This window comes from Delphinapterus leucas, chromosome 3 (assembly GCF_059928025.1).
Source record: "Delphinapterus leucas isolate spDelLeu-1000000601 "Yukka" chromosome 3, BTC_Dleu_Yukka2, whole genome shotgun sequence".
Classification (NCBI taxonomy): domain Eukaryota; kingdom Metazoa; phylum Chordata; class Mammalia; order Artiodactyla; family Monodontidae; genus Delphinapterus; species Delphinapterus leucas.
In genome coordinates this window covers 79644842-79663009 of record NC_143131.1, presented here as the reverse complement: position 1 = coordinate 79663009, position 18168 = coordinate 79644842, and positions in this window count along the sequence as shown.

Genomic DNA, 18168 nt, shown 5'->3' with positions numbered 1-18168 from the left:
AAGAATACTTTACCCATCAAGGCTCTTGTTCAGATTTCACAGAGAAATCAAAAATTTTACAGACAAGCAAAAGCTAAATGAATTAAGCACCACCACACCAGCCTTACAACAAATGCTAAACTTCTCTAGGCAGAAGAGAATAAGGCCACGACTATAAAAAAGAAAATTACACAATGAGGGAGCTCACCAGTAAAGGCAAACATACAGTAAAGGTAGAAAATCATCCACATACAAATATGATATTAAAACCAGCAATCATGAGAGGAGGAGAGTACAAATGCAGGATATTTGAAATGCATTTGAAGTTAAGAGATAAAGCAACTCTTTATTCATTCTGTGAAGCTATATCTACAATTTTAAGTTTCAGTTTTTTATTTCGAGTTACTTGGGTCTGCCCTATTATTAACTTCACTCCAAACCATAAGAATTTTGCTACAATCAGCAGTGAATCATGACTACTGCATTATGTTGGAAATGTCCTGTTTTATTTACATGTACAAAGACAAAAATGTATGGACAGGAAAAAAAAGAAGATACGTAGAGGACTTACCTGGAAAAGAGAAAATCCTGTCAAAGAATTTGTATGCCATTTTCTTATGCAAGGTGAAGCCAGGAGTCATGTGACGAAATTCTACTTATTTTGATGTCTTCTCAATCCCTAAAGTAGTGGCCTGCATATAGTAGGCCCTGAATGAACCAACATTTTGAATTGACTTTATAGTGGAGAACACATAGATTCTTCAAAGCATATATTTTTATCTTACCACTATCACCATCAATGACAAAAAATAGCCCCATACACAGATCCCTTTTGATCTCAGTAAACAAAGCTACATTTCCAAAATAACTTATTGAGGAATATTTATGTCATCAAAGCATACAACAATGAAATCTTATACTTCTGACGCTTAGGACCCCATTCACTGGAGAAGCATGATGGGACATGAAGAGATTTCAGTTGGACAAAAGCAGTCCTAAAAAATGTTACCTTTGGCAGATTGAATAATGCAATCACTAATCTTAACTTCTGCCTAAATATTTATTGGTCCAAACAAAAGCTTATCAGCCTAAAGGAATAATGAATCTAATTCAAGCAGTATGCAAGAGTATGTATATAAAGGAACCTGAAATGTAAGATATTTGTAGCATATTCTCCCTTTGAATGTACAAAGTTATCTGCTATTTATAGTACATTTTCAGAGACTAAATGCATTTAACAAATGCTGTCCATTTTTACAAATATGATATAAATATTTTTATGTGTAAAAATTATAAAATGACACAGCTGGAAAGGAGCTGCAAATAATTTCCACAGATTCTTTAATTTTATACTTTTCTCATTTAAGAGGAAGACTGTAGAGATATTTGTGAAATAATCTAAGCACAGAATCCTTCTATATTTTTACATTTTTTTCTCAGTCTTTTGCAGTTGTTGTATGCGCATCCAACTCTGCTCAACTTTATTAAAACCTTCCAAAAGATTCAACTTGGTATTCATAGATGCAACAACTTTCTTTTTCCACCCACTGGTTTCATAACATTTTATTAACTTAAGTAACCACATTAAGAACACATAACATAAACGGGTTTGGAACAAACACAACTGAATCCTGGCCAGCATTCCCCTAATCAGGGTTCTCAGGTACACGAGGAGCTAAGTTTGCTGTGATATCAGTCAGCATATTTTCCAGAGGGAATAGAGAGCTTGGGTTAACCTAGTGAATCCATTTTTATACCCAATTGTTATTGTGAAATCGGTATGTTAGGTGGGACTTGCTGAAGCGAGCTCTCCCTAACATTCCTGCACAGTCAGGCTCACTCCATGGAGCTGGCACTTTCCCACCTCTTGGGTAAAATCACGGGCAGGCTCCATAGTTTCCTCTGATTATTCACAGATAATAAAAGGTTCTAATTACTTTTATCTCCAAATACTCTCACTGCAGTAGTCAATAAGAACAGTTTAATTTAAAAAACAGAAACAAAAACAAAAAGAACCTCATCGGCAGCTTAAGCTCTCCTCAGCCCCAGCTTGATCCCACTCCAGGAGACAAGTCTGTATGGGAAAGGAGGTGGGCATAAGCTAGCTGCCTCTCTACTTCTTTATGTCTTCTACCCCTGCTAAGCCTGGATTCTGGAGGAAGCAATAACAGCATTTCCCTGACAAGACAAATGCTATTCCAAGGACTGTTGGGAGAGAAAGGGGCTCACTAGGCTATATCTGACTGATGTAGTTTGAGAGATGCTGTAAGTTCCCACTTTGGGATGGGCCCCTAGGGGACTGCAGCCCAAGAGTATTGATAAATCTTGAAGGAAGTAGCCATTGCACAAACTGTAGACTGGCCTTATAATCAACAAAAGGGACATACTCTTTGCCCTTCCAGAGTAAATCTGTGTGCCATTGCACAAACTGTAGACTGGCCTTATAATCAACAAAAGGGACATACTCTTTGCCCTTCCAGAGTAAATCTGTGTGCCTAAGATGTATTTGAAGGATCAAGAAGGTTGTCTCTGGAGAGAACATGACTAATATGGCTGAAACTTCCTGCACCAGTGGTAAGCACTACCCTGAATTTTATGTTTGTTCCCTTGCTTTTAAGTTTGACTACATTATATATTCCTAAACAACATGTTAATTTTGCTTGCTTTAGAATTTTATATGATTAGTATCACTATATATAATCTCCTGCTACATGTTTTTTTGCTGAATATTATATTCATGAGATTTATCCATATTGATGCATGCAGCAATAGTTTATTTTTACTGCTCTATATTGTTCAATTATATGAATATCTCATCTTGTTCATGAACACTTGGATTGTTTCCAGTTTTTAGTCATCACCATACTGCAGTGAATTTCCTGTGCATGTCCCCTGGTACATATTGCTACAGTTTTCTGAAGTTACATACCTGGATGGGGGTGGAGGAATCATAGGGTCTGCACATCTTCTTTTCTAGAGAACATTTAGGGCCTAGGATGATATTATGTTCCTCCAGAGAGGATTTTAATTTCCTTCTATCCAGGGCCAGAATCGACATCCAATTTCAGGGCCTCCTTGAGGACCTGGAGCTGGTCTGCAGTCTTGTGCTATGGCTACTTTCCTTCCAAGTTTATCTTTATTCCTGGGATGCAGCCTCCTAGGTTCTCATCCTACAGTGAGATAGGATTTCCCAGGGTCCCCACCTCTGGATGTCCCCAGACTCCAACTTTTTCAAAATTTCTTTCAAAGTGATCCCAAATGTCCTTCTTCATCATCTTGTTAGCTCTTTGATGCATTTGATAAGAATCCTTTTAAAAGCTGTCAAGCTTTTTTAGTTATCATTGGGAGAATTGGTCTACTTTACCTAGTCTGTCATTAACAGAGGTAGATATTCCACACTTTCAACCTTACTGAATTTTATTGGCATTAACTATAATGCCAATTTGCTGTCCAGACGTGTTTTATATACTCACTAATGGTAAACAGCATTTCCACTGATGAAAGGGATTTACTTTCCCATGTGTACCATCTTGTACTCTTTTCCTTCTGTGCTCTGGGCATGTATTACTTATTCAAAAAATACATATAAAAATCGTGAAAAATAAAAAGAGTGAATCATCATTAATTTAGAAGGCAGTTTGCCCTTAAGGAAACTAAACCACATGTTACAATTTCTTAACCCTGCTTCCTAGTGTTTAATTTAATATTGAGCTGATTATTATGCCAGCCAGGAAATTTTTTTAATAGGCAAAGATGGCTGTGTTCACAGAATCTAAAATGGTTAGTGTTGCTGGATTAGAATGTATCAAACGATCACAGTGATGGGAAAAATTCAATCAGGAAGTCTTAATGTATATCAGAAAAATTACTAGTTCATTTGTTGCTATGGAGAAAATGATGTTTTCAATTCCCGTCCCATTAAGGGCATTCTTGGATTTAGTAAAATTCAAAACATGTCAGCATGCCAGTAGTACTAATGCTGTAGGATGCAATGTTTTAAAGAAACTCATACTGAATTTTGAAAATCCTTTGTATTTTATTTAATGTACAAAAAAAACACAAGGAATTTCATATTAGGGCAATAGTATTTGTTCACGTGTATAAGTTATTTGGGGTGAGATCCCAGGGAACTGCAGAGTTTGTTTAAAGCCATGAAAAAGCAGAATTAAAGTGTCATGAAGAAGAATACTAAGTTAATTTTGATTGCCAATGAGTGAGTAATTTCTTAAAATCTAGATTATTTTGAAGGTTATTGGCCTTTCCCTCCCAGGTGTCTAGAGGTGCTGAAATGTAACATAAAACTAGGACAGATTCCCATTCATACAGGATGATGTCAGTATGACTCTCCTCTCACACAGAAGGATGGCTTTGAAAGTCTCTTGCCCTCTCTTTACCTTGATGATTCTGTAATTACGATCCAAATGACCCTTCAAAAATGGTAAATGCACCACTGTATCGGGTATGTGGTACCCAGTTACTGCTTAATTGGAGAATCTGCCTATAATGAATAAACATTTTTTAAATGAATTACTAAGGTCATCAACTCTCATTTTCTCCTAATACATATTTATTTTTTTATAAATTTATTTATTTATTTTTGGCTGCATTGGGTCTTCATTGCTGCGTGTGGGCTTTCTCTAGTTGTGGTGAGTGGGGCTACTCTTCGTTGTGGTGTGTGGGCTTTTCATTGCAGTGGCTTCTCTTTGTTGGGGAGCACGGGCTCTAGGTGCTCGGGCTTCAATAATTGTGGCTTGTGGGCTCTAGAGCGCAGGCTCAGTAGTTGTGGTGCACGGGCTCAGTTGCTCTGTGGCATGCAGGATCTTCCCGGACCAGGGCTTGAACCCGTGTCCCCTGCATTGGTAGGTGGATTCTTAACCATTGTGTCACCAGGGAAGTCCCTCCTAATACATATTTAAATAAGTAATATTTATAATTGAGAATTTAATATTGAAAAGACTAACACATGATAAGTATCCAATAAATGTTTGTATTATTATTATCACTAATATACATTTATACTGAATCTAGAGCCTTTTATATTCTTAGTAATCCATTTGAATTAAATAGTTTCTTATAAACTTTTTAAATGTATCAATATTTATATTGTAGTTATAATTAAAATGTAATGATCCATAAAAGACATATAAATTAGATCATCTCAATAGATGCAAAAAAAAAAAAGTGTTTGACAAAATACAGCATCATTTTATGACAAAAACCCTCAGCAAGTTTGGTATGGAAGGAACATACAGTACCTCAGTATAATTAAAGCCACATATAACAAACCCATGTCATACTCAATGGCTCAATGGTGAAAAGTTGAAAGCTGTTCCTCTAAGATCAGGAATAAGGCAAGGGGGTGCCCACTCTCACCAGTCTTATTCAACATAGTACTGGAAATCTGAGCTAGAGAAATCAAGCAAGATAAAGAAATAAAAGACATCCAAATTGGAAAGGAAGAACTAAAATTGTCTTTACAGATGAAATGACCTTATATACAGAAAAGATTAAAGACTTCACCAAAAAACTGTTAGAACTAATCAATGAGCTTAGTAAAGTTGCAGGATATAAAATCAACATACAGCAGTCATTGTGTTCTATACACTAGCAAATAAATATATGAAAAATAAAGAAAGAAAGAAATCCCCTTCACAATAACATCAAAAAGAATAAAATACTTAGGATTAAATTTAACCAAGGAAGTGAAAGATGTGTAAACTGAAAACTATAAGACTTTGATGAAAGTAAGTGAAAAATAAACAAATAGAAATATATTTTATGTTCATGGATTGGAAGAGTTAATATTGTTAAAATGTCCAGACTACCCAGAGCCACCTATAAATTCAATGAATCCCTATCAAAATTCCCATGACATTTTTCACAGAAGTAGAAAAAAACAATCCTCAAATTTGTATGAAACCTCAAAAGACCTGAAATAGCCAAGGCAATCCAGAAAAAAGAAGAACAAAGCTGGAGGTATCAGACTTCCTGGTTTCAAACTATATTACCAAGCTATAGTAATCAAAACAGTATGGTACTGGCATAAAAATAGACACATAGACCAATGGAACAGAATCAAGAGCCCAGAAATAAACCCCCACATATATGACCAACTAATATTTTACAAGAGAATCAAGAGTACACAATGGTGAAACAATAGTCTGTTCAGTAAATGGTGTTGGAAAAACTGGGTCATCACATGCAGAAAAGTGAAATTGGACTACTATCTTATATCATTCACAAAAATTAACTCAAGGTGGATTAAAGACTTAAAGGTAAGACCAGAAACAGCAGAAGAAACTCTACTGTTCAAGAAACCAGAAACTCCTAGAAGAAAACATAGGAAAAAAGCTCCTTGACATGGGTCTTGGCAATGATTTTTTTTTTTAATGTGACACCAAAGCACAAGCAACAAAAGCAAAAATCAATAATTGGGACTACATCAAACTAAAAAGCTTCTGCAAAGCAAAAGAAACAATTAACAAAATGAAGAGGCAACCTATAGAATGGAAAAAAAATTTGCAAACCATATACCTGATAAGGGGTTAATATCCAAAAGATATAAAATACTCACACAACTCAATAATGATGACAACAAGACAATCTGATTATAAAAATGAACAGAAGAACTGCATTGACATTTTTCCAAAGAAGACATGCAGATGGCCAACATGTACATGAAAAGATGCCCAACACCACTAATGTTGACTTGAAACAAATAGACTGCCAAATATTTCTCCAGCAAAGATGGGTTTATTCTGTATTCTCGGAGAATAGCAATTCAGTGTCTGTAATCATGGCAAGACACAGAATTGTGATTATAGTTAACAGTACTGTATTATATACTTGAAAGTTGCTAAGAGAGTACTAATCTTAAATGTTTTCATTACAAAAACAAAATAGTAATTATGTGATGAGATGGAAGTGTTAGCCAATATTGTGGTGGTAATCATTTTTTTTAATATATAAATTTATCACACCAACATGTTATACACCTTAACTTACAGAAATTCATATGTCAATTATATCTCAATAACAAAAAATATCCATAAATTAAAGGCTTGACCCGGTTATAGATAGAAAATAAAAAATTACCTGGGGTTAGACACCACAAAAGGCAGGAGAGATCGTGTCTATTTTCAATGGTTCTGTTCTTTGTGTGTTTAATAGAAAATTTTTACTTTTATATAAATGCTAGGAGAATGTCAGGCTAAAATTTAAAATAATTTACAAGTTGAGCATGGTTCATTTCTAATAGGCTTAATTTATCACAGTAGCTTTAAATAGGTTAGTCTGTGAATGAAAAAGTCTTACTTGGAAAATAATTATGAAACCTAATAAAGTTGACTTTAAATTGGCCCAGTAGAAAAAAAATAATGGCTACTGTTTCAGAACCCACTACTCTTCTATTACCCTCATGGGGTTTCAACCAATACAGGGGTCTCAGTGTTCTTCAGATAAGCATTTGCGAAGCTCAGTTTTTTCAGGGGGTGAGTAACATGCAGGGGAGAGAAGGCAGGGGAAAACGTTTGGTGGAGGGGAAAAGTGAAATGGAAACTATTATTAAAAGATGAAAAGTAGCCAATTCCAGAAAAGGTTTTTATATTTTTATTCCTTAAACAGAGGGAAGCATTTCAGTTTTATTTTTAACTTCTTTAATCACTTGTCTTCTATCGCCAATTGACTTTTAAAAAGATATGAAAGAACACTTATCCCTTGCGGCCATGAATTAAGGGACCCACTAGAACTACTCCAAGTCTGCAGTTTCATCCAATATTATCTTCCCCTGCCTGTGCTTTATTAAAATCCAAGCAAAAACACAGGAAAGATCTATTTTGGAAGGTGTGACTTAGAGCTGGGCTAGAGGGAGGTCTCACATCCCAAAATGCTTGATGCAATTTTAAATGTTAACATTGTGACACTAGTTTTTTTATTCTATCCCCTCCCCTCTTCAAACTGCCTCATAAATACCATGGCTGTTTGAGCCTTGTGGGAATAGAGGCAGAGATTATTTTTATAGCTACACCCTGTACCAATAAGTATATCTAACAAACATTTCTATAACCAATTTATTTCAACTTCAGGGTATAGTTTTCTCTACAGTTAGACAAATTGACCTATCTCTAATGGCCAATTAATCTTAAAATCAGGGTGAGAAAATTAAGGGGATGTGGTGAGCCAGAGGTCCTCCTGGAGAAAAAAAACCGCACATTCAAGGCAGGGGTCAAAAATTTCAGATACATTCAAGGGTCCAGTGGGTAATAGGAATATGTGAAACTACTGCAGTAAAATTGTTAGGAAATGATGTGCTGGCCCACAGGAGAATGCATAGCCAATCCACATGATTAAAAACACCCTGCTGGCTGAACTGAGTGGCTACATTTACTCCACCACAATTCCCATTTGGGATCCTTCTTTTAAAGAGGTCCTATACAAAAGGGATGAAAAGGAATAGGATTTATTTGACTGGAGTAAAGATCCTTGAGTTTTATTTACTTCTTTTTGCTTTTCCTAAATAGATATTAAAAAAATAAATAACAGGGAAAAGCCAGGCCAGTGAATAGACAGGAGTAATTAACAATTTATTTGAAGTTTCCTAAAGATCTCCCTGCTTAAACTCTCTTTCTTACTGGTTTGCCACAGCACCTAGTGGATTCTTAACATCATTAGGCTCAATGCAGCCGCATTGAGGGAGTGGGGCAAGTAGGGTAGGATGTCAGTTTCTCCCAGGAGCTTGGAGAGCACAAACATGACTTTGGTAGATATTTAGCTGTAATGTAGTTGACAGACTACAGCAAGGTCATGAGAAAGGTGAAAAGGGGTCAGGATTTTGTGGAGCATTTCAAAAGAAATTAAAATCTCCAGCCCGCCATGAACACCAAGAGCATTACAGCGCAGGAGGTATGAGGGCTGGGAATGAAGGAAAGCCAGGTGGCTGGTGGTAGGGAATACATGACATATCAAATAACTAAACTAATGTCATTGAGCATCTATTCTATGTCATATGCTGTGTTTGGTGCTGGGAATATGAAGATCAATAAGCTATGGCTCCATCCAGCAGGTAAGACAGACTTGTAGCTAACTATACAATATTTCATCAACTCTATGACTCACATTTTTTCATATTTAAAATGCCTTTGAAATTAATGGCATCTCACAATTTTCTTGGCAGTGGTTTTTTTCATCCTACTAGAGTGGTAGATAAGATAACTGTGTGTGTTATAACAGAAGAAATACAGTAAATAGATTGTGACATATTACTACCAGGTAGGAAGAACAATAGTTAAACTATATTGTGTAGATAATAGTGAACTATTGAAAGCTTTTAATCAGGGGAATAACATTGAAATCTCTCTATTCATTCTTCCCTTCCTCTTGCTTTCTCTCTTATTCAATAAACATTTATGAAGCACATTCTATAGGCCAAGCTCTCTGTTAGATCCCAGGAATTCAATGGTGAAAAAGAGACATAACCATTAATCAATTGTATCTAATTGACATTTATAGAATAACTTATCCAACAGCAGCAGAATACACATTCTTCTCCAGCTCACATGGAATATTTGACAAGATAGACCACAGTCTGGGCCATAAAACATACCTTACCAAATTTAGAAGAATAAATGTCATACAAAGTAGGCTTCAGAACACGATGGGATTAAACTAGAAATTAAAAACAGAAAGATAGCTGAAAATCCCCAAATATTTGAAGACCAAATAACCCACTTCCAAATAACACATAAGTCAAAGAAGACGTCTCAAGAGAAATTTAAAAGTATTTTGACCTAAATGAAATGAAAATACAGCCTATGAAAATTTGTGGAATGCAGTGAAAACAGTACTTAGAAAAAAAAGACATAAGTTCTAGCCTCATGGAATTTACAAGCTAGCTGAAGAGACTGAGCAAAGACTAAGGAAATAGAAAACATTTGTGTGTGTGTGTGTGTGTGTTTATTGAAGTATAATTGATTTACAAGGTTGTGTTAATTTCTGCTGTACAGCAAGTGATTCAATTCTACATATATATACATTTTTTTAAAAAACAATATTCTTTTTTTAAGTTAATTTTAATTGGAGTATAGTTCATTTACAATATTATGTTAGTTTCTGCTGTACGGCAAAGTGAATCAGTTATACATATACATATACCCAGTCTTATTTAGATTCTATTCCCATATAGGTCATTACAGAATATTGAGTAGAGTGCCCTGTGCTATACAGTAGGTTCTTATTAGAAAAAATATTCTTTTCCATTATGGTTTATCATAGGATACTGAATATGGTATCCTATAATACTATAGGACCTTGTTGTTTATTTATTGCATATATAATAGCTTATATCTGCTAACCCCAACCTCCCACTCCATTCCTCCCCCAACCCCCTCCCCCTTGGCAACCACAAGTCTGTTCTCTATGTCTCTGAGTCTGTTTCTATTTTGTAGATAGTTTCATTTGTGTCATATTTTAGATTCCACAAATAAGTGATATCATATGGTATTTGTCTTTCTCTTTCTGACTTCATTTAGTATGATAATCTATAGTTGCATCTATATTGCTGCAAATGGCATTATTTTGTTCTTCTTTATGGCTGATTAGTATTCCACTGTATACATGTCCACATCTTCCTTATTGATTTATCTGTCAGTGGACATTTAGGTTGTTTCCATGTCTCGGCTATTGTGAGTAGTGCTGCTATGAACATAAGGTGCATGTATCTATTTTGGATTAGAGTTTTGTCTGGATATATGCCCAGGAGAGGGATTGCTGGATCGTATGGTAATTCTTTTTTAAAAAATATTTATTTATTTATTTATTTGGCTGCGCTGGGTCTTAGCTGTGGCACACAGGATCTTCGCTGCCAGTGTGGGATCTTCATTGCAGCATGCAGGATCTTTTTTTAGTTGCAGCATGTGGAGTCTTTAGTTGTGGCATGTGAACCCTTAGTTGCGGCATGTGGGATCCAGTTCCCTGACCAGGGATCAAACCCAGGACTCCAGCATTGGGAGCACAGAGTCCTAGCCACTGGACCACTAGGGAAGTCCCTGAATCATATGGTAATTTTATTTTTAGTTTTCTGAAGAGCCTCCATACTGTTTTTCATAGTGGCTGTACCAACTTACATTCCCACAAACAGTGTAGGATGGTTCCCTTTGCTCCCCATCTTTTCCAGTATTTGTTATTTGTAGAGTTTTTAATGATGGCCATTCTGACCACTGTGGGGTGGTATCTCATTTTAGTTTTGATTGCATTTCTCTAATAGTGATATTGAGCATCTTTTCATGTGCCTATTGGCCATTTGCATTTCTTCTTTGGAGAAATGTCTATTTTAGTCTTCTCATTTTTCGATTGCATTGTTTGTTTATTTGTTGTTGAGTTATATGAGCTGTTTGTATATTTTGGAAATAAAGCCCTTGTCATTTGCAAATATTTTCTCCCATTCTGTAAGTTGTTTTTTCATTTTGTTTATGGTTTCTTCTGCTGTGCAAAAGCTTGTAAGTTTGATTAGGTCCCATTTGTTTATTTTTGTTTTTATTTCTATTGCCTTGGGAGACTGACATAAGAAAACAATTGTATGATTTATGTCAGAAAATGTTCTGCCTATGATCTCTTCTAGGAGTTTTATGGTGTTATGTCTTATATTTATGTCTTTAAGCCATTTTGAGTTTATTTTTGTGTATGGTGAGATGTTGTATTCTAACTTCATTCATTTACATGTGGTTCTCCAACTTGCCCAACACCACTTGCTGAAGGGACTGTCTTTTTCCCGTTGCATATTCTTGCCTCCTTTGTCAAAGATTAATTTACCATAGGTATGTGGGTTTATTTCTGGGCTGTCTATTCTGTTCCATTGATCCATATGTCTGTTTTATATGCCAATACCACACTGTGTTGATGACTGTAGCTTTGTAGTATTGTCTGAAGTCTGGGAGGTTTATGCCTCCTGCTTTGTTCTTTCTGCTCAGGATTGCTTTGGCAATTCTGTGTCTTTTATGGTTCCACATAAATTTTAGAATTATTTGTTATAGTTCTGTGAAAAATGTCATGGGTAATTTGATAGCAATAGCATAAAATCTGTAGATTGCTTTGGGTAGTATGGCCATTTTAACTATTAATTTTTCCAATCCAAGAGCATGGGATAGCTTTCCATTTCTTTGAATCATCTTTAATTTCCTTTATTAATATTTTATAGTTCTCAGCATATAAGTCTTTCACCTCCTTGGTCAGGTTTATTCCTAAGTATTTTATTTTTGGTGGTGTAATTTTAAAAGATATTGTTTTCTTACATTCCCTTTCTGATATTTCATTGTTATTGTAAAGAAATGCAACCGATTTCTGTATGTTAACCTCGTATCCTGCTACCTTGCTGAATTTGTTTATCAGTTCCAGTAGTTTTTGTGTGGAGTCTTGAGAGTTTTCTATATATAGTATCTTGCCATCTGCATAGAATGACAATTTTACCTCTCCCATTCCAATTTGGATACCTTTTATTTCTTTTTCTTGTCTGATTGCTATGGCTAGGACTTCCAATACTGTTTTGAATAGAAGAGGTGAGAGTGGGCATCCTTGTCCAGATTTTAGTGGGAAGGCTTTCAGCTTTGCACCATTGAGTATCATATTGGCTGTGGCTTTGTCATAAATGGCTTTTATTATGTTGAGGTATGTTCCCACTATACCCACTTTGGTGAGAGTTTTATTGTAAATGGATGTTGAATTTTGTCAAATGCTTCTGCATCTTTGAGATGATCATGTGGTTTTTATCTTTTCTTTTGTTGATGTGTTGTATCACATTGATTGATTTGCATATGTTGAACCGTCCTCATGAACTTGGGATGAATCCCACTTGGTAGTGGTGTATGATCTTTCTTATGTGTTGTTGGATTCAGTTTGCTAATATTTTATTGAGAATTTTTGCATCTATATTCATCAAAGATATTGGCCTATAATTTTCTTTTTTTGGTGGTGTCTTTGTCTGGTTTTGGTATTAGGATGATCGTGACTTCATAGAATGTCTTTGGGAATGTTGTCTCCTCTTCAAATTTTTGGAAGGGTTTGAGAAGGATTGGTATAAGTTCTTCTTTGTATATCTGGTAAAATTCACCTGTAAAGCTATCTGGTCCTGGACTTTTGTCTTTAGGGAGTTTTTAAATTACAGATTCTATTTTACCTCTAGTGATGAGTCTGTTCAAATTATCCATTTCTTCTTGATTCAATTTTGGTGTCTGTATGTTTCTAGAAACTTGTCCATTTCTTCTAGGTTGTTGAATGAATTTGTTGGCATATAATTGTTCATAGTATTCCCTTATGATTTTTTGTATTTCTGCAGTATCAGTTTTTATGTCTCCTTTTTCATTTCTTATTTTATTTATTTGGGGTCTCTCTCTTTTCTCCTTGGTGAGCCTGGCCAGAGGTCTGTCAGTCTTGTTTACCCTTTCAAAGAACTGGCTTTTGGATTTATTGATTTTTTTCTATTTTTAAAAAATTTCTATTTTATTTATTCCCTCTCTGACCTTTATTATTTCCTTCCTTCTGCTGACTTTAGGTTTTGTGTGTTCTTCATTTTCTAATTCTTTTAAGTGGTAGGCTAGGTTGTTTATTTGAGATTTTTCTTGTTTTTTGATGAAGGCCTGTATCACTATGAACATTCCTCTAAGAACTGCTTTTGCTGCATCCCATAGATTTTGTATGGTTTTGTTTTCATTGTCATTTGTCTCAAGGTATGTTTTAATTTCCTCTTCGATTTCATCATTTACCCATTGGTTTTTTCATAGCATGTTGTTTAGTCTCCATGTAATCATTTTTTTCTCATTTCTTTTCTGTGGTTGATTTCTAGTTTCATGCCGTTGTGGTCAGAAAAGATGCTTGAGATAATTTCTATACTCTTAAATTTGTTGAGGCTTGTTTTGTGCCGTAGCATATGGTCAGTCCTAAAGAATGTGCCATGTGCAAGAATGTTCCATGTGAAAAGAATGTATATTCTGGTTGTTGTTTTTTATTGGATGTAATGTACTGAAAATATCAATTGAGTCTAACTGTTCTATTGTATCATTTAGGATCTCTGTTGCCTTATTGATTTTCTGTCTAGAAGATCTATCCATTGATGTGAATGGAATGTTAAAGTCTCCTATTATTATTGTATTCCTGTCAATTTCTTGCTTTGTATTTGTTTTATGTATTTGGGTGCTCCTATATTAGGTGCATATATGTTGGTGAGTGTAAAATCCTCTTCCTGTATTGATCCTTTTATTACTATATAGTGTCCTTCTTTTATCTTTCTTTATAGCCTTTGTTTTAAAGTCTATTTTGTCTGATATGAGTATTGCAACCCCTGCTTTCTTGGCATTTCCATTTGCATGAAATATCTTTTTCTATCCCCTCACTTTCAATCTATATGTGTCTTTGCCCTAAAGTGGGTCTCTTGTAGGCAGCATATTGTAGGCTCTTGGGTTTTTTTTATTCAGCCTTCCACTCTGTGTCTTTTCATTGGAGCATTTAGTCTGTTGACATTTAAGGTAATTATTGATAGATATGTATTTATTGCCATTTTCAGCCTTGTTTTCCCATTGATTTTACATTTCTTCTTTGTCCCTTTTTTTTTTCATTTTTCCCTTTGTGGTTTGATGGTTTTCTTTTGTATTACATTTATGATCTCTTCTTTTTGTTTTTTGTGAATCTATTGTATGTTCTTGATTTGTGGCTATCCTGTTTTTCAAGTATGTTAACCCCATCCTATACCTACTTGCCTTAGACTGGTAGTCATATAGGCTCAAACACATTCTAGGAAATGAAAAAATATATACATTTTCTTACTCTCCTCCCCCACATTTTATGATTTTTGATGTCCTCTTTTACATCTTCATGTTCATCCTTTTGCTATTCATTGTGGTTATCATCACTTTCACAGACATTTCTTTAAAATCTGTGTACTGGCTTACTTAGGTGATTTGCTTTCCAAGCTTTCCCAATGGAGCTATAGGTTCTCCTCCCTTTCTGGTCTCACAGTAGATTTTCTTTGGCTCTTCCCCATTGCCAGTGAAATCTCTGGGGCTTTCCAGAGTACACAGCTGACAATTGTTTGCAGAGTGAAGATAGGTGATTGTGCGGCAGCAGGTGTAAATGAGTCTTTTAAAACATGAAGTTGTTGGGGGGATGGAGGAGGGATGGATTGGGAGTTTGGGATTAATAGATGCAAACTATTATATATAGAATGGATAAACAACAAGGTCCTACTGTATAGCACAGGGAACTATTTTTAATAGCCTGTGATAAGCCATAATGGAAAAGAATATGAAAAAGAATAACTGAATCACTTTGCTGTACAGCAGAAATTAACACAACATTGTAAATCAACTATACTTCAATAAAATAAAAAAAAAAGACATGAAGTTGAGGCTGCTTACCTAAAACTGAGTGACATTATCAAAATTACTTAAATCAAGTTGGTTGATTAAAAATGTAGTTCAGGTTTAGGCTTCAGTGGAATTTAGGTCAACCTCAAACAATGTATGGGAAGCAAAGCCAAAAAAAAAATATCTCATTTTTCCCCTTGGACCCAAAGGACACTACTTTCCTTCAAGTGACTATTGAAATAGTACATTATAAAATTGAGACTGTGATTTGTTATGACTCTTAAAATTGCATGCAACTGATACCCAACTCAGTCAAACAGTCTTAATCCGAAAGGGAAGATTTATTGGAAGGATGCTGGATGGCTCACAGAACTGAGGAAATAACTGCAGAAAGGAGGCCACTCCAGGCCAAAAGGGTGAAATCAGAAAATATGTATAACAAAGGAATCTCTTAAGTTGTGCCTCTCATTTCTTTTTTCCTCTTTGGTGTTAGTTTCATTTCCTTAGGCATTGCCCCACAGTGGGAATTTGACCATTAACATTAATTCTTACATTACTGAAACCACAAAGAAAAAGAAAAAAAGAGGATTCCCTGTCAGCTTCAGCCAGAATAATCCTGGGCAAGGCCTCTGATTGCCCTGGCTTTTGTCACGTGCCAGTCCTTGGACCAATCACTGTACCACAGAGAATGTGGATGCTCTGTTCATCCCAGACTGAGATTGAGCCATGTGCCTATGGATTTCCCAGAGGGAGGGGAAGAAAAAAAGAGACCCTAGAGACATTTCAAAGATACCACATCATAACCTGATGCTTGACAATATGCTTATGTCACAAAAGTATTCATCCCACTCTCAAGTGCCCCAAGCCTCTCGTAATCTAAATCTACCATTGATTTCCCAATTATTTTTGTCCATTAAAAACATTAAAAATTACCTGAGGTTTCCTCATAACTGTTTTATTTCTTTTTCATTTGTTCAGCCTCAGCACAGTTTAACATTTGTGGTAGATATTGTATCTGGTTCACTCAGTACGTTATCCAGTGTTCCTAGGTTCTGGATGTGCATTAGGCTCCGCCAAACAGAAGTGCTGGTAGGAGACTCGAATTTGGAACTGAGATAAGTGGGGAGAGAGGCAAAGCTTGAGTTATTCATTTGGCTGGGACAGATTGTAGCATCCCTGACATGGTTCTGGAGCCAGCAGCTGTGGTAGCCACTGCCCAGTTTAGCAGATGGCTTCTAGGTCATGGCAAGAGAAGCAGCTTCATTGGTGGCCAAGTTCTACATGGTGGCTTTGGGATTTGTTCCTGGAAGCTCCCTCTAGTATGGGTTTTTTAAGCCATCCCAATGATTATGTAATAGCCTGCAATAAATGCTTTTCTGGTTAAATAGCTTGAATGGATTTTGTTCTCTGTGACTGAATCCTGACTGATACATTTTTAGATTTAAAAATGTCACTGGTGTTTTCGGTAATTTTATTTTTCTTTTCCATCTTTATAATTACATGGATACAAAACGTGAAGTGAGGTTGGCATCATTTGTTGCTTTCAGTGAACAGGTCAATTGGAAGGGGATCACCATTCCTAACTGATATGTGGTTAGATTCCTAGGAACACATGTTATTATTCAATAAGCCTGTGCTGCAGAACTTCCAATTGCCCCTCCAGATCCACTCACCACCCTTCTCATCCCACCCTATGCCGTGGGCTTGACAAGTGGCAATGGGGCTCCCTTGCCCTCTGGCTTTGCGAATGAGGAGATCTGGTTTATGCTGGTCATCTGTCCCTCCATGCCCCTCCTCACCATTAGGTAAACATTCACTTTATATTTCAAAAGTGTCCTTGTTGATATAGTCCTCCTGTCTGTGGACCATCTTTCTCCCTAGAGTTTGTACTCTAAAAACAGTTAACATTTATTAATTCCTCACCATACAGCTTCTTTTGAAAACTGAGGATTCAGAGATCAAAACCCACAAATAGAATGGCCTCTCTGTTCCTTTCCCTGCACTAAGTGCCTATACTTTGATCTCCAAACTTGAAATTTTCCTGTTCTTAATTGGTTTAGAAGAAGAGTCTGATGAAATAATCTAGACAGTTGTCAACGACCATAGCTGACTCCAGACTCTGTCCACCTCTCTTTCCTCCTCTATCTGCATCATTTTTAGTAGTTCCTTCTAGGTTCCAGAAGTCAAACATCTGTTGCTGCCTACTTTTGAGGGCTGGCCCTCAGGAGTTCACTAATCCTCCTACTTTTCTGGCTAAGGTATGGAGAATCCCCTTTGCCCTCAGTACAGCAGTGTAGAACCAAAAAAAAAATTTTTTTTTTTCTCTAAGAAAGCTTATACTTGCCTTTGAATTCTATGGTATATATCAGTCAAGATCTATAGAATCAGGACTTCCTTCGTGGTGCAGTGGTTAGGTATCTGCCTGCCAATGCAGGGGACACGGGTTCGAGCCCTGGTCTTGGAAGATTCCACATGCCACGGAGCAACTAAGCCCGTGTGCCACAACTACTGAGCCTGCGCTCTAGAGCCTGTGAGCCACAACTACTGAGCCCACGTGCCGCAACTACTGAAGCCCACGTGCCTAGAGCCCATGCTCCACAGCAAGAGAAGCCACTGCAATGAGAAGCCTGCGTGCTGCAAGGAAGAGTAGCCCCCGCTTACCACAACTAGAGAAAGCCTGCATGCAGCAACGAAGACCCAACGCAGCCAAAAATAAATGAATAAATAAATAAATTTTTTTTAAAGTTTAAAAAAGAAAAAAGATCTATAGAATTAGAATTTCTCATGGTGGAGGTAAGGAATCTTTCTTTGTAAGACAAGTTTCCTAAATTATTCTGGTGCA